Source organism: Arvicanthis niloticus, chromosome 17, assembly GCF_011762505.2.
Source record: "Arvicanthis niloticus isolate mArvNil1 chromosome 17, mArvNil1.pat.X, whole genome shotgun sequence".
Taxonomy (NCBI): domain Eukaryota; kingdom Metazoa; phylum Chordata; class Mammalia; order Rodentia; family Muridae; genus Arvicanthis; species Arvicanthis niloticus.
The window spans coordinates 18,276,218-18,295,518 of NC_047674.1; the positions used below are offsets into that span (position 1 = coordinate 18,276,218).

Below are 19,301 nucleotides of genomic sequence, written 5' to 3' on the forward strand. Positions count from 1 at the left end.
ACCTGCCTGAACTATTGCTGCTTTCCCCATCAATGTCACTTAGTATTTAAGAAAACAAATTTTTGCTTCATACAATCACAAAACCCAGTGAATTCACCATATGCTCTTTCTTTCTAGTCACAAAATGTTACATCGAAAGAAATGAACCAGATGTTTTTCTAATGTTGTCAAATACTGAGATTGTTCAACAAATCTTTATTCCCTGCCTACTAATATGCCAGGCATTAGGTGGCTGGCTACAAGAGAAGTAAAAGGAACAAATGAAACTCACACTTTCAGAAGCATCCATGACTTCCCAAGGACGAGCTAGATGATTCTAATTTCCACCGACAAACACACCCCATTTACAGGTGAATGCTTTCTCCACTTCAAAGCTCAGAGCGGGAAAGTAAAGAATCTAGAATGTAATCTCAGTGAGATTTGACAAGACTGTGGTCTAACAGGACATTATTACTATAAACACAGAGATACCCGGTCCCTACCATGACCAGTTTAGACTTAAAGGAACAAATGTTTCTACTTCTTTAAACACATAGTCATTTTGCCTGGAATATTTTCTTCTCTCCTAAATGTTCAACTGGCAAACTCTCAACCTGCAAGTCAAATATCATCCATTATAAGAAACTTGATTTATTTATTTTATGTATGTGAGTACACTATCCTTGTCTTCAAACGCACCAGAAGAGAGCATCAGATCCCATTACAGATGGTTGTGAGCCACCATGTAGTTGCTGGGAATTGAACTCAGGAGCTCTAGAAGAACAGCTGGTGCTCTTAACCACTGAGCCATCTCTCCAGCCCCTTGAGCAGGGGGTGTCCTCTTGAAGACAGTGGGGAGGAGGAATGGGATGAGAAACTGGGGGGGGGGGGGGGCCTGGGAGCGGGGCAATGACTAGACTGTAAAAAAAAAATAAAGTTTAAAAAAAAGAAGAAGAAGAAAAAGAAGAAACTTGAACAAGCTTTTAGGCAGAACTGGCCTCTCCCCTTATTAAGCACCTGCATTTCTGTCATCTCAATGCTCAACACTGTTGAGCAAAACATCCCATGGCACTGTGGGCCCTCTATTCACATCTGTTAACATGCTGGTCTGTACACTGATCTAGAGCAGCTGAAGATGGCAGTTACATCCCTAGGACAGCCAGTGCCAAGTATAGCCACTATTCAGTCAATCAAAGTTGAATAAACAAATGATGGTGGAATTCATTTAAATTTTTAAAAAAGCTATTTGAAAGGGTGGGACTGGTGGTAGAGGAGGCTATAATTGGGATGTAAAATGAATAAATAAATAAATAAATAAATAAAGGCTATTTTAAGCTACATCATGTAAATAAAAGTATATGAAATCCTAAACAGAAAAACATACATACATACATATATATATATATGAATGAAAAAGAAAGCAAGATTCAGGGCAGAAGCTGGGAGTGTAAAAAAGAGAAATCAATAACAACATACTAAAACTAAGAAAAGGAATGTTATCAAGGAAGAACTTCAGGTAAGATGACAGACTATAAGTCTTATATCATAGGTGACAACATAGGTCAAACAAACTCAGATATCTACAGAACAATCCATCCTAACACTACTTAATTCCCATTTTTTTCAGCAGCCCATAGAACTTTGTCTAAAATAGATCATATATTAGAACTTTAGGCAAGTCCTTTTTAATGTTTTTAAGTTTTACTTATTTTATGTGTATGAGTGCTTGGCTGCATGTATGTCTTGTACCATGTGCATGCCTGGTACCCATGAAGGACAGAAAAAAGTGAGAGATCCCATAGAATTAGAGTTACAGATACTTGTGAGTCACAATCTCAAAAAAAAAAAAAAAACAAAAAAACAAAAAAACAAAAAAAAAAAACTTAATGATGTATCTAGAGAAGAAGAAGATACCGTCAAACAAATCAGTAGACATAAAGAAATCATTAATATCAGAGGAGAGATTAATGAAATAGAAACAAAATAATACAACCACGACAAAGGCGGTTTTTTGAAAAGATAAACTAGACAAACTCTCAGCCAAGCAAAGCAAAAGAAAGAGAATATCCAAATAGAAAAAATTAGAAATGAAAAGGGGAGCCATTATAAGAGACAAACTTCAGAAAATGATTAGGTCTTACTTAAAAACATACATTCTAATAAATCAGAAAGTCTAAAAGAACTAATTTCTAGATACACTAAGACCACAAAAACAAAACCATGATAAGATAATCAATTGAAATAGAAAAGCAATGAGACTGATGCAATAATGAAAAATCTCCCAACTAAAAGAGAAAATCCAGGCCCAGATAGTCACTGGTGGATTTAGACAGACCTCCAAAGAAAGACTAACACCAATGTTCCTCAAACTATTCATACACTAGAAAAGAATATTACCAAACTTTTATGAAGCTGTACTACACCCAGAGATGCAACAAGAAAATAACACATATGTGAAAATTCCCAACAAAACACTTGCCAAACAAATTCAAGAAAATATCAAAACAGATTATTCACTGTGATCAAGTTGTTTCCAGATGCATTAACAGTTCAATATACATAAATCAACAAATGTTATAAACTACATAAACCATCTCAAGGACAGAAAGCACATGGTCACCTTAATAAATAGAAAGGACTTACAAAATCCAATATACTTTTATGTTTAACGTCTTCAAGAGAGCTGGGAGATGCCACAATGGTTTAGCATTTGCCACACAAGAAGAAAACTGGAGTTTAGTTCCCCAGAACCCACACAAATGTTGGATGGGAATGTGACCTGCCTGCAACTCCAGCCTCTGAAAGTGGAGACAGAGGGTATTTATAATTGTGTGACCTTGTATCTGGGCTCTCAATTCAATTGATCCAATGTGCCTGGTTTTGTGCTGGCACTATGTGTTGTGTTTTGTTTTGTTTTGTTTTGTTTTGATTTGATTTGATTTGATTACCTTGGCTTTGTACTATAACCTGAAATCAGGTATAGTGATATCAAAATAAGCAATATCAGCAAGCTCTGTTTTGAAAGACCCTGCCTCATTGAATATTGTGAAAGATCTATCAAGGCTGGTGTATGAGCACACCTCCCCACCCTCTCCCTCCCTTCCCTCCCTCCCTCTCAAACACATATATAGACACACACACATACACACACACAAAATAGAAAACTGGAAAGAAATTCAAAATAAAAAGACTGTATCTAACCATAAAAAAACATTATATATGATAAACCTAGCGCAACATCATATTAAATAGGGCAAAGTCCAAAGCATTTAGCCTAAAATCAGCGACAAGACAAGGGTATCAACTATCGCCACTCTTATTCAATATGGCATTAGATATCTTATCTATAGCAATAAGTGAAACAAAAAAGAGATACAAATAGGAGTATATTTGTAGGTGATAAAATTCTACATAAGAAAGCCTGAGGAATCCATAAAAAAAATCCTAGAATTGATAAACACTTTCATCAAAGCATCAAGATATATAAAGTAACACACAAAAGCCATAGCCTTCTTATATACTAAGGACAAGCTTAATGAGAAAGAATGAGGGCAACAACCACATTCACAATAGCCTCAAAACACACACACACACACACACACACACACACACACACACAAATATCTTGGAATAATCCTAACAAAAATGTGAAAGATCTCTAAATGAAAACTTCAAAATGAAATCTTAAAATTCATATGGAAGCACAAATAGCTAAGGTAATTCTAGTCAAAGGAATGCTGCTGAAGAAACCACTACCTGACTTCAAGTCATACGGCACAGCCATGGTAATGGGAAGACACTATAGTGCTGTTACAAAACCAGACACACAGATCGATAAAACAAGACCACACTACTGTAGCCATCTGGCAACTGACAGAGATGTCAAAACTACTCATTAGAGAAAAGACAGCATCTTCAACAAGTGGTTCTAGTCAATCACAAGGTCGGTCGATGTGAAGAAGAATGAACCTAGGTCCTTCTCTTTCACCGTGCACAAATATCGACTCCTAATGGATCCAAGTCCTCAAAATAAGAACTTCGACAGTTGTATTTAATCCTAAATCCCTCACTTGTCCTCTGCTTCCTGTCTGTCTGGAAGTCACAGGCCGCCTCCATACACTCACGTTGACCTGATATCATGTTCATGGGGCCAAGCAACCATGCACCAAACCCTCTGAAACCAGATCTGAATTCTCTGAAACCATGCACCAAACTGTGTGCAAAGCAATCTTCCCTTCTTCATGTTTTTCTCAGGTATTTTGTTCCCCACTATGCAAAAGTGATAATTTTTTTGTTGTTGTTGACTTTCAGTAAGATTTCAAAATATATTGAAAAGAACTAAAACATGGTCTCAATTATTGGGAAGAAAATAGAAAAAAATGCATTATTTCAGACACACAGTAACAGATAATTCTTCAGGAAAAAATGAGTGAAACTGAAGTCTATTAAGAGAAATGATGTAACTACTTGAACTTAAAAGGTCTCTGAAAATGGGAAGGAAAAGGTTATAGAATTCTTCTTAGAATAAAAACAATTCAAAACAGATCAACCTTTTTGTCAATAAACATATTTTTCTGCCTACAACTATATGAATAGCCTCTCTCTCTCTCTCTCTCTCTCTCTCTCTCTCTCTCTCTCTCTCTCTCCATTTGCTACAGCTGACTAGGGAGGGTGAGGAAGGTAGAGAATACAGCGAGCACCTGCAGCCTACACAGGGAGATTTCACATCCCTTCACCCACAGACGGCTGCCCTTCAGTTAGAACAGTGTCTATGTGCTTCCTTCTTCAGTTCTTGGTTTAGAAGGTACAGAAGTATTATAATACTACATGAATCTAACAGCCATCCAATGTAACACAACCCCCAAGCAGTCAAAATGCTGATGTGCTACAACACAAATGAGCCTTGGAGATATTTTAAGGACATAAAACACAGAAGGACATTATCATTCTGTTCTACTAATTCATCTACATCAGTACTTTCTAAATACTAATGCTCACACGGATCGCACAGGGCTCTTGTGAACCAGATTCTAATCCACCGGATCTTGGGAACAGAGCTTAAGAGTGTATGGGGCTGCTGGCACATGGACCACACTCAGAGTTGTCAGCCTTCAGATTAATCCAAAGGGAATAGCACACCCAATACCAAGTGTATGTCACAGAGAAGTGGCAGAAAGAGTCACGATGTCCCAGCTGCCAATGTTCAACCCCTAAGAGTCAATATGTCCCAGCTGCCAATGCTCAACCCCTCGTTTTCCAAAGATAACCAGATCTTACACCAAAGGCTTAAAACAACAGCACTTACCAGCTGAAAATACCCACATAGACGGTTACAGAGATTCCCCTCCCAGCTGTGTCACATGTTCAGGGACACAGAATGGTTGGACACTGTTAGGTGAAGGGTTCTTTCTTTCCTGGAACCATCTGTGGCTGTGGCAGTTCGAGCACGCCTTCTTCAACACTCATAGATGATGACGGGGTGCATTACGAGGTAAGGCTCTACAGATCATCAGGTCATGGGGCCCTCCTCCTCTTACAGGACAGCACCCTCTCGCCTTGTCCTTCTTTCTGACTTTAATATTCAAGTAAAGGTCAGTGCCTACAGCAAGTGGCAAAGTGTATAAGAACAAGTTTCTTTTCTTTAGAAATATTTCAAATATTTTGTTACAGCAGCACAAAATAGACTGAAACACTAGGTTTTCAAGTGTACAATCTGCCTGTGCCAGTGCCTTGGGAGAAAGCGTCTCCAGCTACTAGTCTGCCCCGTGTAAATCGCCCAGCTGACGAAAACTCCTGAATCCAAAGCAGCTTGAGTTCTTTTTAGATCAAGTCTTCTGGTCCTTTACACACTCCATGCTTCATTTTCTCTCCAGTCATTATTCCTTCCCAAAATTTCTTTCCCAAAAGCATTCCTTGGCCCTCTCCAACGAGCTGGTAATCTCGTTGACACTCCCATCATACCCATGTCTCTGTCACCTCACTTTTCTCTGCAATGCTCCTCTAGACTACCCTCTCCAGCTGAGTTCTTTGGGAGAATCAGCCCTATCACACTGAGACACAAACTCACGCCTCTACTTTACATCAGGAATAGCACTATGCACATACCATCCTTGCTCCCATCCTCACATCCATTTCAGTGTTCTGTGCTGGTATTCCTGACTAGATTTCTAAGATCACCCACAATAACTGGTTCACTCTCAATGTAAGTCCAATGGCAAAGTAGCATAATGGCCACTACATCCCCCTGCTAACAATATACATTCCAAACCACTGATGTGGGTTGTTCTCCTTTCTCTGCACCAATCTATAAGGCATCTCTTTTATTTCTAACTCTGTATTCACTTCATATTTGTAGCCTTGAATTTTGTCCCTTGCCTCAAGCACCAACCTTTAGTTGGTGACTACTAAATGCCAGGACATCCCGTACCCTGACACTTTGTCTAGAGACAAAATCAATCCCCATTTGGCTTTCAAAGAGGAGAGACATGCATGGTGGTACACAGTGATCGAAGCACTTGGGAGGTAGAGGTGTAAAAATCAGAAGTTCAAGGCTAGCCTCAGCTACATAGTGAGTTCAAGGCCAGCCTGAGCTATATGAGACCCTGACTCAAATGAAGATAAAAAGAAAATGAGTAGAGAGATACTTGTCCTTTTTCTGATCACTGCAAAGAGTAATTTAAGTTACCACTGCTAAATAATGACAAAGGCCTTAAGCATGAGAACAGAGCCCAAGGACAGCAGAGGAGAAACAGAATGAGAAGCTGGATTGAGCCATACTGAACAGAGAGCCATGTCAGAGAGTTAAGGTGGACAATGTGGCCTCTATTCCAAAATAAATCACTTAAAACATCATCTGATTCATTTCTAGCCTGATCAGAAAGACCATCAATATGGTTCAGATGGTAAAGATTACAACCAAGACTAAAGACCTGATTTCAATCCCTGAGACTCAGATGATGGAAGGAAAGAACATGGCACATGCACTCTGTACTCACATGTACACACACACATACAAATACATACATACACACAAATATATACACACACATACATAAAACAAAAAGTTTTAATGGACCTAAAGCTGTGGTGAATACATCCAGGTTTGTTTGTTTGTGTTGTTGTTGTTATTTGAGAGTATCTCTTGTAGCTCAGGCTAGCACTGAACTCCCTCTACAGTCAGGAATGACTCTGTCTCCTACACTTTCATCCTGAGTTCGTGAATTATAAGCCTATGCTACCATAGTCCACATGATGTGAGGCTAGGGAATCAAGCACAGTGCCTGTGCACTCTGGACAAGAACTTTACCAACCAAGCTAGTAATATATCCTCAGACTCCAGAATTCTTGACAGACTTTAAACTAAGTGTTCTTATTAAAGAGAAAATACCAAAAAAGAGAGACAGAATACAGAACCCAGACAACTAATTCCTAAGAACCCACAAAGATAGAGACTTCTTAACATTTTCTGACTTAAAATCTAAAGACTCAAGAAAACTCAAATTTGAATTAGTAGATTTTAGAACAGATTCAAAGGAGTCATTTTCTAGCATAGTCTACAAGTTTTTTAGAAATTATGAGAAAGAGATACCTATATCCACGCTCACCAGGTTCTTTATTGGGCAGAAGCAAGCTCCTTCATGAGGTATAATTACAACCTCTACAACCAAGCTGGAAACTACAGCTTATAGCCCAAATCCTGTAATTTCTATAAGCTGTGTTGGAGCACAGCTATGCATGTTCATTTACGTATGGTCTTTTACTCTTTGTAGGAAATAAAAACAGCAAAAAAGCGATGTATGATCTGGAAGGCCCATACTCTAAAATGTTTGCTATCTAGCCTTTTCCAGAAGTCACCCTGTACAAAGTTCCTATGCTCCCCAAAAATTGTTCATTGGGATATCTCCCTTATCCTGGCCAACTGCCCTGGGTGCATTTATTTCTGAAACCTTTTCTGGCTTTCTCTGGCTTGCCCCTATGTCTGCCTTCAGTCCTGTGGACCAAGTCCTCCGCTCTCCAGCCTCATCCAGCTTCTAGCACTGTGTCTGTCTATTCCCATTGCTCTGTTCTCAAACTCTAGCTTTGGATCTCAGTTGAGATTTTCCTAATTAAAATATAAATAATGAAATCAAAATTGTACATTTTCCACATAGGCTACTTGAGCAAAAATCCCAACTTAAAACACTCTATTTAACTTTCTACCATGTCAAAACAACAGTGTGCATCAGTTACCTGTCCCTTACTGTGAGATCACTGGTCTCTCTGGGGCTTCATATGTGCTCCTTGACTAAAGGTGCTTTGGTTCCTGCCTTCTTCTTACTCCACCAAAACTGCTCCAACAATCAATGTCATAGATGGTCCATATTAACCAAAACTAACTTCCCAGGAAGATTCCTCCTTCAGATGTCCCCTGTCCTCATTCTCAGGACCACATTCTCCCCCTGTGTACTCGATGTGTCTTTCTGCCCCAGCTTTCACTCTTCTTCACTGGATGCTCTTCCCTGCAGATATACTTTGCTTCAGTACTCCTCAGGTTCCAGATTTCTTTTATCTCTTTATAAAATCGCCATTTAATGAAGCCACTGAGGTCTACCAAACATCTACTTCTAGTCATGGTCTCATTCCTTAGCTCTAAATCCTAAGAGAACGCTCCCTTCTAGCTTGAGAAATGTACATGTTCCTGCACATGTCAAACTCAAGGCAAAATGAACTCTTCCTGCCTCAGCCTCTCTCTGAGCCTGCTCCCTTTTCTATATCCCACCACAGCAAATAATGCTGCTATCCCCTCACTCAACTAAGCACAAAGTATAAGACTCATCCTAGCCTTCCCGCTGGGGCAGACACCTAGCTGGTCTGCTCCCGTGAAGATACCATATCCTGACATATTCTAGAGAAAGTACTGCACTCAGAGCAGGAAGTAACAACCCTCTCCCAATACCCTACACCCCAGAACTAGAACTGGGAGGCTGGGGTGCTCAGGACCCATCAGCCACCCAAACCCCGCCCCTCCAGAATACCACTCCCCTTCCACCCATCATTTGGTCCTTTTGGCTGGGGCAGATACCTAGCTGGTCTGCTCTCATTAAAACACCATATCCTGAGCCATCCTAGAGGAACCAGTGAACTCAGAACAGCAGGATTTCAGGATCCCAAAGGACTCTGCCTGAGTCCCAGCAGTTCATCCACCCAGGAGCTCAGGATCACAGGATCACAGAGACATCTGGACTCTGAGCAGTTCTGACACAAGCAAGACAACTAGAAAGACAGGCTCCAGTCAGAGACAGTGAGTGCAGATAGCACTAAAGTTAACCAGATGGCAAAAGACAAGCTCAAGAACATAAGCAACAGAAACCAAAGTTACTTGGCATCATCAGAACCCAGTTCTCCCACCATAGCAAGCCCTGGACATCCCATCACACCAGAAAAGCAGGGTTCAGATTTAAAATCACTTCTCATGAGGATGATAGAGGACTTTAAGAAGGACATAAATAACTCCCTTAAAGAAGTACAGGAGAACACAGATAAACAGGTAGAAGCCCTTAAAGAGGAAACACAAAAATCTCCTAAAGAACTTCAAGAAAACACAACCAAACAGGTGAAGGAATTAAACAGAACCACCCAGGATCTAAAAATGGAAGTAAAAACAATAAAGAAATCTCAAAGAAAGACTACCCTGGAGATAGAAAACCTAGGAAAGAGATCGGGAGTCATTAGACACAAGCATCACCAACAGAATACAAGACATGAAAGAGAGAATCTCATATGCAGAAGATACCATGAAAAACATTGACATAGGTATAGATGAGAGTGAAGATTCCCAACTTAAAGGGCCAGTAAACATCTTCAACAAAATTATAGAGGAAAACTTCCCTAACCTAAGGAAAGAAATGTCCATGAACATACAAGAAGCCTACAGAACACCAAATAGACTAGACCAAAAAAGAAATTCCTCCCATCACATAATAATCAAAACATCAAATGCACAAAACAAAGAAAAATACTAAAAGCAGTAAGAGAAAAAGATAAAGTAACATATAAAGGCAGACCTATAAGAATTACACCAAACTTCTCACCAGAGACTATAAAAGCCAGAAGACCCTGGACTAATATCATACAGACCCTAAGAGAACACAATGCCAGCCCTGAATTTGCGAATTCATTTGGAATAACAAAAAACCCAGGATAGTGAGAACTATTCTCAACAATAAAAGAACTTCTGGGGGAATCACCATCCCTGACCTCAAACTGTACTATGGACCAATAGTGCAGATAAAAACTGCATGATATTGGTACGAAGACAGGCAGGAAGATCAACGGAATAGAATTGAAGATCCAGAAATGAACCCACACACCTATAGTCACTTGATCTTTGACAAAGGAGCTAAAACTGTCCAGTGGAAAAAGAACAGCATTTTCAACAACTGGTGCTGGATCAACTGGAGCTCGGCATGGAGAAGAATGCAAATTGATCCATTCTTATCTCCTAGTACAAAGCTCAAGTCCAAGTGGATAAAACACCTTCACATAAAACCAGATACACTAAAACTAATACAAGAGAAGGTGGGGAAGACTCTCAAATACCTAGGCATAGAGGAAAAGTTCCTGAACAGAACACCAATGGCTTATGCTCTAAGATCAAGAATTGATAAATGGAGGCCGAGCAGTGGTGCACCCTTTAATCCCAGCACTTGGGAGGCAGAGGCAGGAGGATTTCTGAGTTCAAGGCCAGCCTGATCTACAGAGTGAGTTCCAGGACAGCCAGGGCTACACAGAGAAACCCTGTCTTGAAAAACCAAAAAAAAAAAAAAAAAAAAAAGACAAAAAATTCATAAAATTACAAAGCTTCTGTAAGGCAAAGGACACTGTCAATAGGACAAAATGGCAACCAACAGATTGGGAAAAGATCTTTACCAATACTACATCCGATAGAGGGCTAATATCCAATATATATACAAAGAACTCAAGAAATTAGACTCCAGACAACAAAATAACCCTATTAAAAAATGGGGTACAGAGCTAAACAAAGAATTCTCAACTGAGGAAACTCGAATGGCCAAGAAGCACCTCAAGAAATGTTCAATATCCTTAGTCATCAAGGAAATGCAAATCAAAACAACCCTGAGATTCCACCTCACACCAGTCAGAATGACCAAGATCAAAAACTCAGGTGATAGCAGATGCTGGCGAGGATGTGGAGAAAGAGGAACACTCCTCCACTGTTGGTGTGGGATTGCAAGCTGGTACAACCACTCTGGAAATCAGTCTGGTGGTTCCTCAGAAAATTGGACATAGCAATACCTGAGGACCCAACTATACCACTCCTGGGCATATACCCAGAAGATGCTCCAACATATAACAAGGACATATGCTCCACTATGTTCATAGCAGCCTTATTTATAATAGCCAGAAGCTGGAAAGAACCCAGATGTCCTTCAACAGAGGAATGGATACAGAAAATGTGGTACATTTATACAATGGAATATCACTCAGCTATTAAAAACAATGAATTCCAGACATTCTTAGGCAAATGGATGGAACTAGAAAATATCATCTTGAGTGAGGTAACCCAATCACAAAAGAATACACATGGTATGCACTCACTGATAATTGGATATTAGCCCAAAAGCTCACGATATCCAAGATGCAACTCACAGACCACATGAAGCTCATGAACAAGGAAGACCAAAGTGTGGATGCTTTGCCCCTTCTTAGAAGAAGTAACAAAATACTCAAGGGAACAAATATGGAGACAAAGTGTAGGACAGAAACCGAAGGGGGGCCATCTGGAGACTGCTCCACCTGAATATCCATCCCTTGTGCAGTCACCAAAGGTAGAGGCTGATGTGGATGCCAGGAAGTGCATGCTGACAGAAGCCTCATATAGCTGCCTCCTTAGAGGTCTACCAAAGCCTGGAATATACAGAGGTGGGTGCTCACAGCTAACCATTGAACTGATCATGGGGTTCCCAATGGAGGAGTGAGAGAGAAGACTGAAGGAGCTGAAAGAGTTTGAGGCCCCATGGGAGAGCAACAACACCAACCAATCAGAGCTCTCAGAGTCTAAACCACCAGCCTGGTAGCACATAGGGAGGAACCCATGGCTCCAGCTGTTTATGTAGGGGAGAATGACAGTGTCAGGCATAGATGGGTGAGGAAGTCCTTGGTCCAGTGAAGGCTGGATGCCCCAGTGTGGGGGAAATCGTGGGTGGGGAGGTAAGAGTGGGAGGTTGGGTGGGGGCGCATCCTCATAGAAGCAGGAGGTTGGAGAATGTGATTGGGGGTTCCTGGGGGGGGGGGGAATGGGGAAAGGGGATTACATCTGAAATGTAAATAAAATATCCAATAAAAAAAAAAGACTCACCCTAGTTTCTGCCTTCTACTTCATTTACTATATCCAATCACCAGGTTTACTCAAGCCTAAACTCAACTCCACAAATTCTTCAGTGCCATTGTGGCTTACCATCCCTCCTTAGGGCTCTCCGAACAAATGTTCCCATCACTCTCCCACCATGTTTCCCCTTTCCTTTAGGTCATGACACCACTCCTTATATTTTATTTACCGGCCTCACCTTGTCTCTTGCATTTTAAGTTTCAGAGCATTAAAATATATGTGGCTCTCCAATTCTACTATTATTTTCTCAATAACACATTGTACAAAATATTTTTGCCTGGTATATATTACCTAAGTTCTTAAGACAGTAGCGTGTGTGTGTGTGTCTCTGTGTGTGTGTATCCTATATTATTACTGGATAAGGTAGACCTATTGACTTTTTAAAATTAAAAACGAGAATCTGAACAACAGCAGTAGGAGATAGCAGTACTATACCCTCAGAGGTACTCTTATGCTTTGTTAGTATTACAGATAAATCCCAGTATATTTCTTTAAAATATAACATTTTTAGCCTGCCATTTATTAAAACTATACTGTTGTACCAGCAACTTAATTTGAAAAACAACAGAATTACTTTGTATCACAGGGTGCACTTTAAAGCATGATTACCTAACCAAGGGTGACCTTGAGACCATCTGGACTCTGTTTTCATTAACTGCAATGAAGCTGCAGTACTTGGTACTGAAGCTCACCCCATGAGCACTGGCGTCTAGTTCTCAAATGGCTACCCAGCGTGCAACATATAATGAGTATAATTCATCCAGTGTGACAGCCACAAACACCATTTGGCACAGAGAGTCGGCTGTCCCTGCCTACACACTCTTGGGAGGACTGCACCTCTTGTTCCTCTTCTGGTTGGGTAGAGCCATTCTAACCAACAAGTAGAAATGACTCCACCATTTCTAGACCAGGTATTTTAAATGCTGGTTTCCTTCTGCCATAGGAATACATGGCAAGAAGAATATACGGCCACAGTTCTATCTAGTCTAAGCTCTGGAGTAAAGACAGTACAAAGCAAAACTACTGGAGGATCTTGCTGGAATATAAATCACACTATCCCACACTATAAGGTAGTCTACTTAGACTTACCATGTAGACTATTTAGCAGTCAGATATTCTAAGACACCAATATTTTATATCTCCTATGTACAATTGTTATCAGTAGCAAAGTAAAGAGCTACAAATAATTCATCTGAACTATGTGATCTTGGCTAAAGTATAGCTTCATAGTTTTCATTTCTAGAAATAACAGTATAACTTTCTGACACTTTTGGAGCACTCATTTGTCATTTTTGCAGTATCTTGTCTACATTAACTCATTCACTACAAAGAATATGGATTTCAACAAACCATCTCCATGGAATTAAGGAGGAATGAAATTCATTTTTAACATAGAATCCTAAAATATTAATTGGGAGTTTTCCAGCACAAATAAGCTACTCTATCCTTAAATGATACATTCTTTATTTCAGATATTTCAGCCTGAATTACAGAGATCTGAAGACATGTTTGAAACAGGCAAGGACCTGAAGTATTTGAGCCCAGAGTTGGCAACATTGAAGAAGAAAAGATGACTATTAAAAATAGGTTTGTGTACATAAGAATCTGAGGAAAACCTGATCATGGGAGTAGATACAGCTACCCTCTGTACCACTCCAGGTGGAGGTTCCTAAACCTTCCCTCCATCATCAAGCACCTTCCAAGTCCTTTCTGGGACCACCACACAGGCCAAGAAGCAAACAGTTCTAAGTTCTAATTCATTGGAATTGACAACAATCCAAAACGATAGTGGTTATGTAAGAGACTGGATTAAATATAATCCAGCATGATGGGTGCATATTTTAAAAAGAACTTGAAAGACAAAACTTTCAAACAATTACTTGAAGTAAACGTTGATTGTCAAAGGAAACAATTTACTGTACTGGTCCAAAGTCTTGTGAGCCTGAAAAGGTTTGGAACAGCCACTGAAAATTAGGGATTAAATGTACACTTTGATTTTCGTATTTGTTTAATTTAGAACACGAGCAGCACTCTTATCAGTACTTCCTTTATTCTTTCAAACTCAAGCTATTTCTTTCTAAACCAATTTTCTCTTAAAAACATTCAACTGAGCTCTAGCAGCTTAAACACCACTACCCTGCACAAAAGTCAGCTTGCTTAGGAAGCGTGCACCAGAATGTCCAGCGACTGTCCGTGGTTATACTGTTTCACCATAAGCTGAGTGACCCACTAGTGTTTTGAGATGGATCCAGACTTAACCAGCACAATAGCTACCTGGTTTCCTCCCACTTGTCCTCTCACACCAGTGTAAGGGACCAACAATGAGATGATTCGTGGTAACTAAGTGAATCAGCCCCTAGCATGAGGTTTCCAGGAGGTATACATATATCAGGTAGACCCTGGCCTGCCTTATCACACTTTCAATATTCAGTCAAAAGAATACAAAGGCTAAGTCCCAGTGAGCAAAACCTTCACTTGAGCTTGCTCTCTCAGTCAAGCTCCGTTTCCCACTGTGTTATCTGACTGAGTCTAATTTAACACGGTCTTGTCAGCCTCCTTTACTCTCATTTTCTCGGAGCTGATTACTATGGCTCCATCACCTAAACTGCTCACCTCAGTTCCCAGTCAAGCTCATGGAAGGGCTTCCTTTTCAACCCACCATTCAGAATCAAGACACCAGAGCTAAATCCTGTGCCCCAAGCATCCTTTGCTATAACCAAAAAATCCCAGAATTCTGCCTCTCAGAATTCTGCTTCTGCTCTGGACCCTGCTCCCTGTGTGTGCCTCCCTGCGCTCCAAGTCAGGTGACTGGCACTGAGGCTCAAGTGCCTCATCTCTGGAATGCAACATCTCTGCAACTGCCTATTTGCTTCTTGAAAATCTGTACTGTGTTGCTGGCTATCTGCTGCCACTGAGCCAGAATGGCATCTAGGTCCATCACCCCGTTTATATGCTCTGATCAGTGCACAATATATGCTGTCAGGCACCTGGTAAGGCTCTGAAGCCCATTACCAACACCTGCCTCTACAAAACCCTGGGAGGCAGTCCCACCTCCCAGTCCTCACACACAGCTACCAGAGCTCTAAGTAATTTTCCCTAAATTATTTTCTGAGACTGACACTAGGTTTCAAACATCCCAACTGATAAAGTCAACTTCATTACTCATGGTGGCAACTTAAGATGTCATCTAATGCTAAAACATATGGATTTTTTTCTATATCCAAGCAAATTCTATGGTACAGACATACCCATCTACAGATCAAATTATTCCTTCATTGATTATTCCTGGATTAACAAATATCAATGAGATAATAAAATCAGGAGACATAAATCTGAACCCAACTTACTCCTTAGTTATATTAATATTAATTATATTAAGCTATGTAAGCCCCATTTTTCGCATTCATAAAACTGAGGTAGAGATACTAAAGAATGAGATGCAAAATACACTAACTACTACTAGAGCATACTTTAAAAGTTCACAGTCATCAGGCTTATATATGTTTCTTTGTAGTATACTATACTGGAGTATTAAGAGATGGAAAATAACAGGATTTTTTTTAATTGTTTAAGAGATGGACAGAAAGCCAGGGCCTAGTGGGTAAAAGTATTTACTGTGCAAACCTGACAACCTGAATTCAGATTCCCAAAAATTAATACTAAAGTAAATAAGATTTTAAAAGTTGGTCTCAGTAACACAAGCATCTATAACTCCATGGAAAGTCTACAAAAGGATGGGAGTCAGGAGTCAGAGTCAAGAGAACCTCCAGAAGCTCACCAGCTGCCAACCAGGCTCCCCAAGTGGTGAAGAGACCCTGACTCAAACAAGGCAGAAAGGCAACAACCAAAACCTGAGCTCGTCTACTGACCTCCACATGTACTCCATCACAGACACAGATATACACACACACACACACACACACACACACACACACACACACCCTGCATCACATATTCACAAAAGATGAAGAGTAAGACTGAATAAATAATACTTATGAAGAATGAATATTTTAAATTGAGAAAAGGATGAGAAAAAAAAAAACAAAACAGAAAAACCAAAGGAAAAAAATCAGAAAGCCAGCAAACAAATATTTTTATGTGCATGTATGAGTGCATGCATGTGCGTGTGCGTGTGCGTGTGCGTGTGCGTGTGCGTGTGTGTGTGTGTGTGTGTGTTATACAAGTGTGAGCTGGTGGATCTGCTGGTGGGCACTGATGTGGAAGACAAAGATCAATGTCAGATGTCTTCCCCTAGCCCTTTCTGCCTCATCATGTTGTTGTTGTGGTTGTGGTTGTGACTGTGGTTGTGGTTGTGGTTGTTGTTGTTTGGAGACAGTGTCTCTCTATGTAGCTTTAGCTGCCCAGCAACTCACTCTGCAGAACAGGCTGGCCTCAAAGACAAAAGAACAGCCTACCTCTGCTTCCCAAGTGCTAGGTTAAGGACATGTACTAGCACACACACCCCTCTACCTTACTTTTGAAGTAGGTCCTGTAGCTGAAGCTGAAGCTCGACATTCAGCTAGACAGGCTGGACAACAAGCCCCTGACACCTCTGTCTCTGCTGCCATCACCCCACCACCCCAAAGCACTGGGGTTACCAAGGTAGACAGGTATACCTGTTTTGTTTTGATTTGATTTGATTTGATTTTTGATGGATGCTGAGGATCCAAATTCAGGTCTTCATGCTTGTGTAGCAAGCACATTACCAATTAAGTCATCTCCCCAGTTCTAGCAAATATTTCTAATTGAAGCAATATCTCAGGGGACTATATGAGCTGCCAGGGACACTGGTTCCCACAGAGGGTAGGGTCTTGAGACCCCACTCTTCTTCAACATGTCTGGAAGAGTCAGTAGAGGAACTTCATTTAGCCAATACTTCAACCCACATGTTCTTCTCTGCAACCTGATGTTTCCATAACCCTCTCCTGACAAATCATTCTCAATCTGGAATAAAACAAAACAAAAGCTCTCATCCCTCAACCCTGAATTCTAATGTAACCTTTATGCCACCTTTCCCAACTGTCTCAGAGTTTGCTGCTCAAATAATGATGTATTTCTTTCCATGTTGTAAACCTTACAATAATTCTTTCCATCCCCTTCTAACCAGCCTACGAGCTCCCTAAGGGCAAACCTGGTACCTATTCTGTTTATATCTCCAGGATCTAGCCCAGGGCAGGATAAATGGGAGAAGCCGCTGGTTATCCAATGTAGCTCCAAGAAGAAACAGGACCAGTGCTTGGACATGACTCCCACCATCAGTACCCATTAGAACACCTGAGGAAAAAGGGCCCCAGGTCAAGAGACCCTGATTCTACCCCTACCTTTGTTCAAAACTCTGTTCAAACCACACACCCTCACAGTATCTTAGTTCCTCAACTGGCAAACTAAAGAAACTATCATTTATTTGTCCCTCAAATATCCTTCAGTAGATGTCTCTTATATGCAAACGCTAAAAATGTGAAAGAATTCTGAAATTAAAATTGTTATGTAAGAGTAAATTATTTTTATTATTGCCTCACAGCTTGATACTTTTATAGCTATCTATTTTGCCAAAAAGCATGCTGTGAAATAAATTGACTATTTACTACTATAACTAAAAGAACTGTTGTTTTTCTCTAAAACCCTAAAGGCACTGCAGTTTACACACCCAAGAGAGTGAACACAGCAAGCATAAAGAAGTAAAGACAAATAAGCCAATTAATTCACATTCACTTACACTACTAACTAGAGATTCCTTTTAATAACAACATGTTTTTATACTAACAAACCAGTACTACAGCTGGCCAGCATGTTTTGATGTGCCCATATTATACATGTCAGGATTTTCTAGTGGCAGTCCAAATATTCTCCTCTCTCTAGGTTGATTCTGTCAACAACAACTGTCACAGCTAGGTCACAGCAAATAGACTTCCAAGCCCTTCAAACTGAGAAGCTGTGAAATACATGGACTAATGAGGCCTAGGAGATATGCCTAATGGAGCTGATCTGAAAAGAACCAAAGCCGGTGTCAGCAGCCCCTGTGAAGACACTTGGGAACTCCACAGACATGGATGGAATAAGCAACCAGAGCAGCCTCCAAATCTCAAACTTCTTAAAGTTAAAAAAGCACATGTACATCAAAACTGCCACTCAAGAGTGTAGCCCCTATGGCCCTACACCAGCCCTTGGCAGCAATTACAAGAAGGGGATGCTCCTTGCCAGTCAAGCCTATGACTGTCCATGTCAGTCTCTGTTCATTAGTATGCTACCAATAGACAGAGGGCACAAAGATCTAGCCTGAGACTCAATGGCCCAGCCACAACTGTTAATATCCATACTACACACTCAACTATCTTTCCCCATCAAAAAGAGCTCAGATCCAAGGACCAATAACACCAATCTGCTTCTTTTACTTTCCTTCCTGCTCCATAGACTAAGTCTTTTACTCAAGGTGTGACTCCCAAAACAAGAGAATCAACATGGCTTGGGAACTTACTAGAAATACACAATTTGTGGCATCACCTAGGCCTTACTGAATTAGAATTGTTATTTATCAAAATCCCCAGATAAATAATTTGTAGGCTAAAGACAGGCCCAGGCCTAAGCCTGACATCCCTACCTCTATCTTTCTCAAAGACAAGAAATAACTGTTGTCAGCTCACAAGCTTCTCTGCTGAGTGTCATCTCCTCTGTCAGCCATGGGGCTCCAGAGGCCTGTGGCCCTTGTATGTCAGAGGTTCGTCGATGCTGCACAGACAACTCAGCAGCTGAAGCTAGTGCTCAGCGCTCAAGGTTCAGAACTCTTACTCTTCTGACCTGCAAGATGCCACAGCTCAGTCTAGTCCCTGGAAAACTTTCCTCCACAATATGGACTGCTGAAAACTTCAGAGAGGAGCAGTTGAGAACATGATCAGCCTTCGTCTGTGTTTCCAGAGTTTGCTGCTGACTCATTCTA

At 40.5% G+C, this 19,301-nt stretch overlaps 1 protein-coding gene across 6 annotated transcripts in view; it reads right to left on the minus strand.

The window, feature by feature from the left end:
* Positions 1 to 19,301, minus strand: part of Dis3l2 (DIS3 like 3'-5' exoribonuclease 2) — a 309,644-nt gene that overhangs the window by 231,639 nt on the left and 58,704 nt on the right. The gene's annotated exons all lie outside the window — the stretch shown is intronic.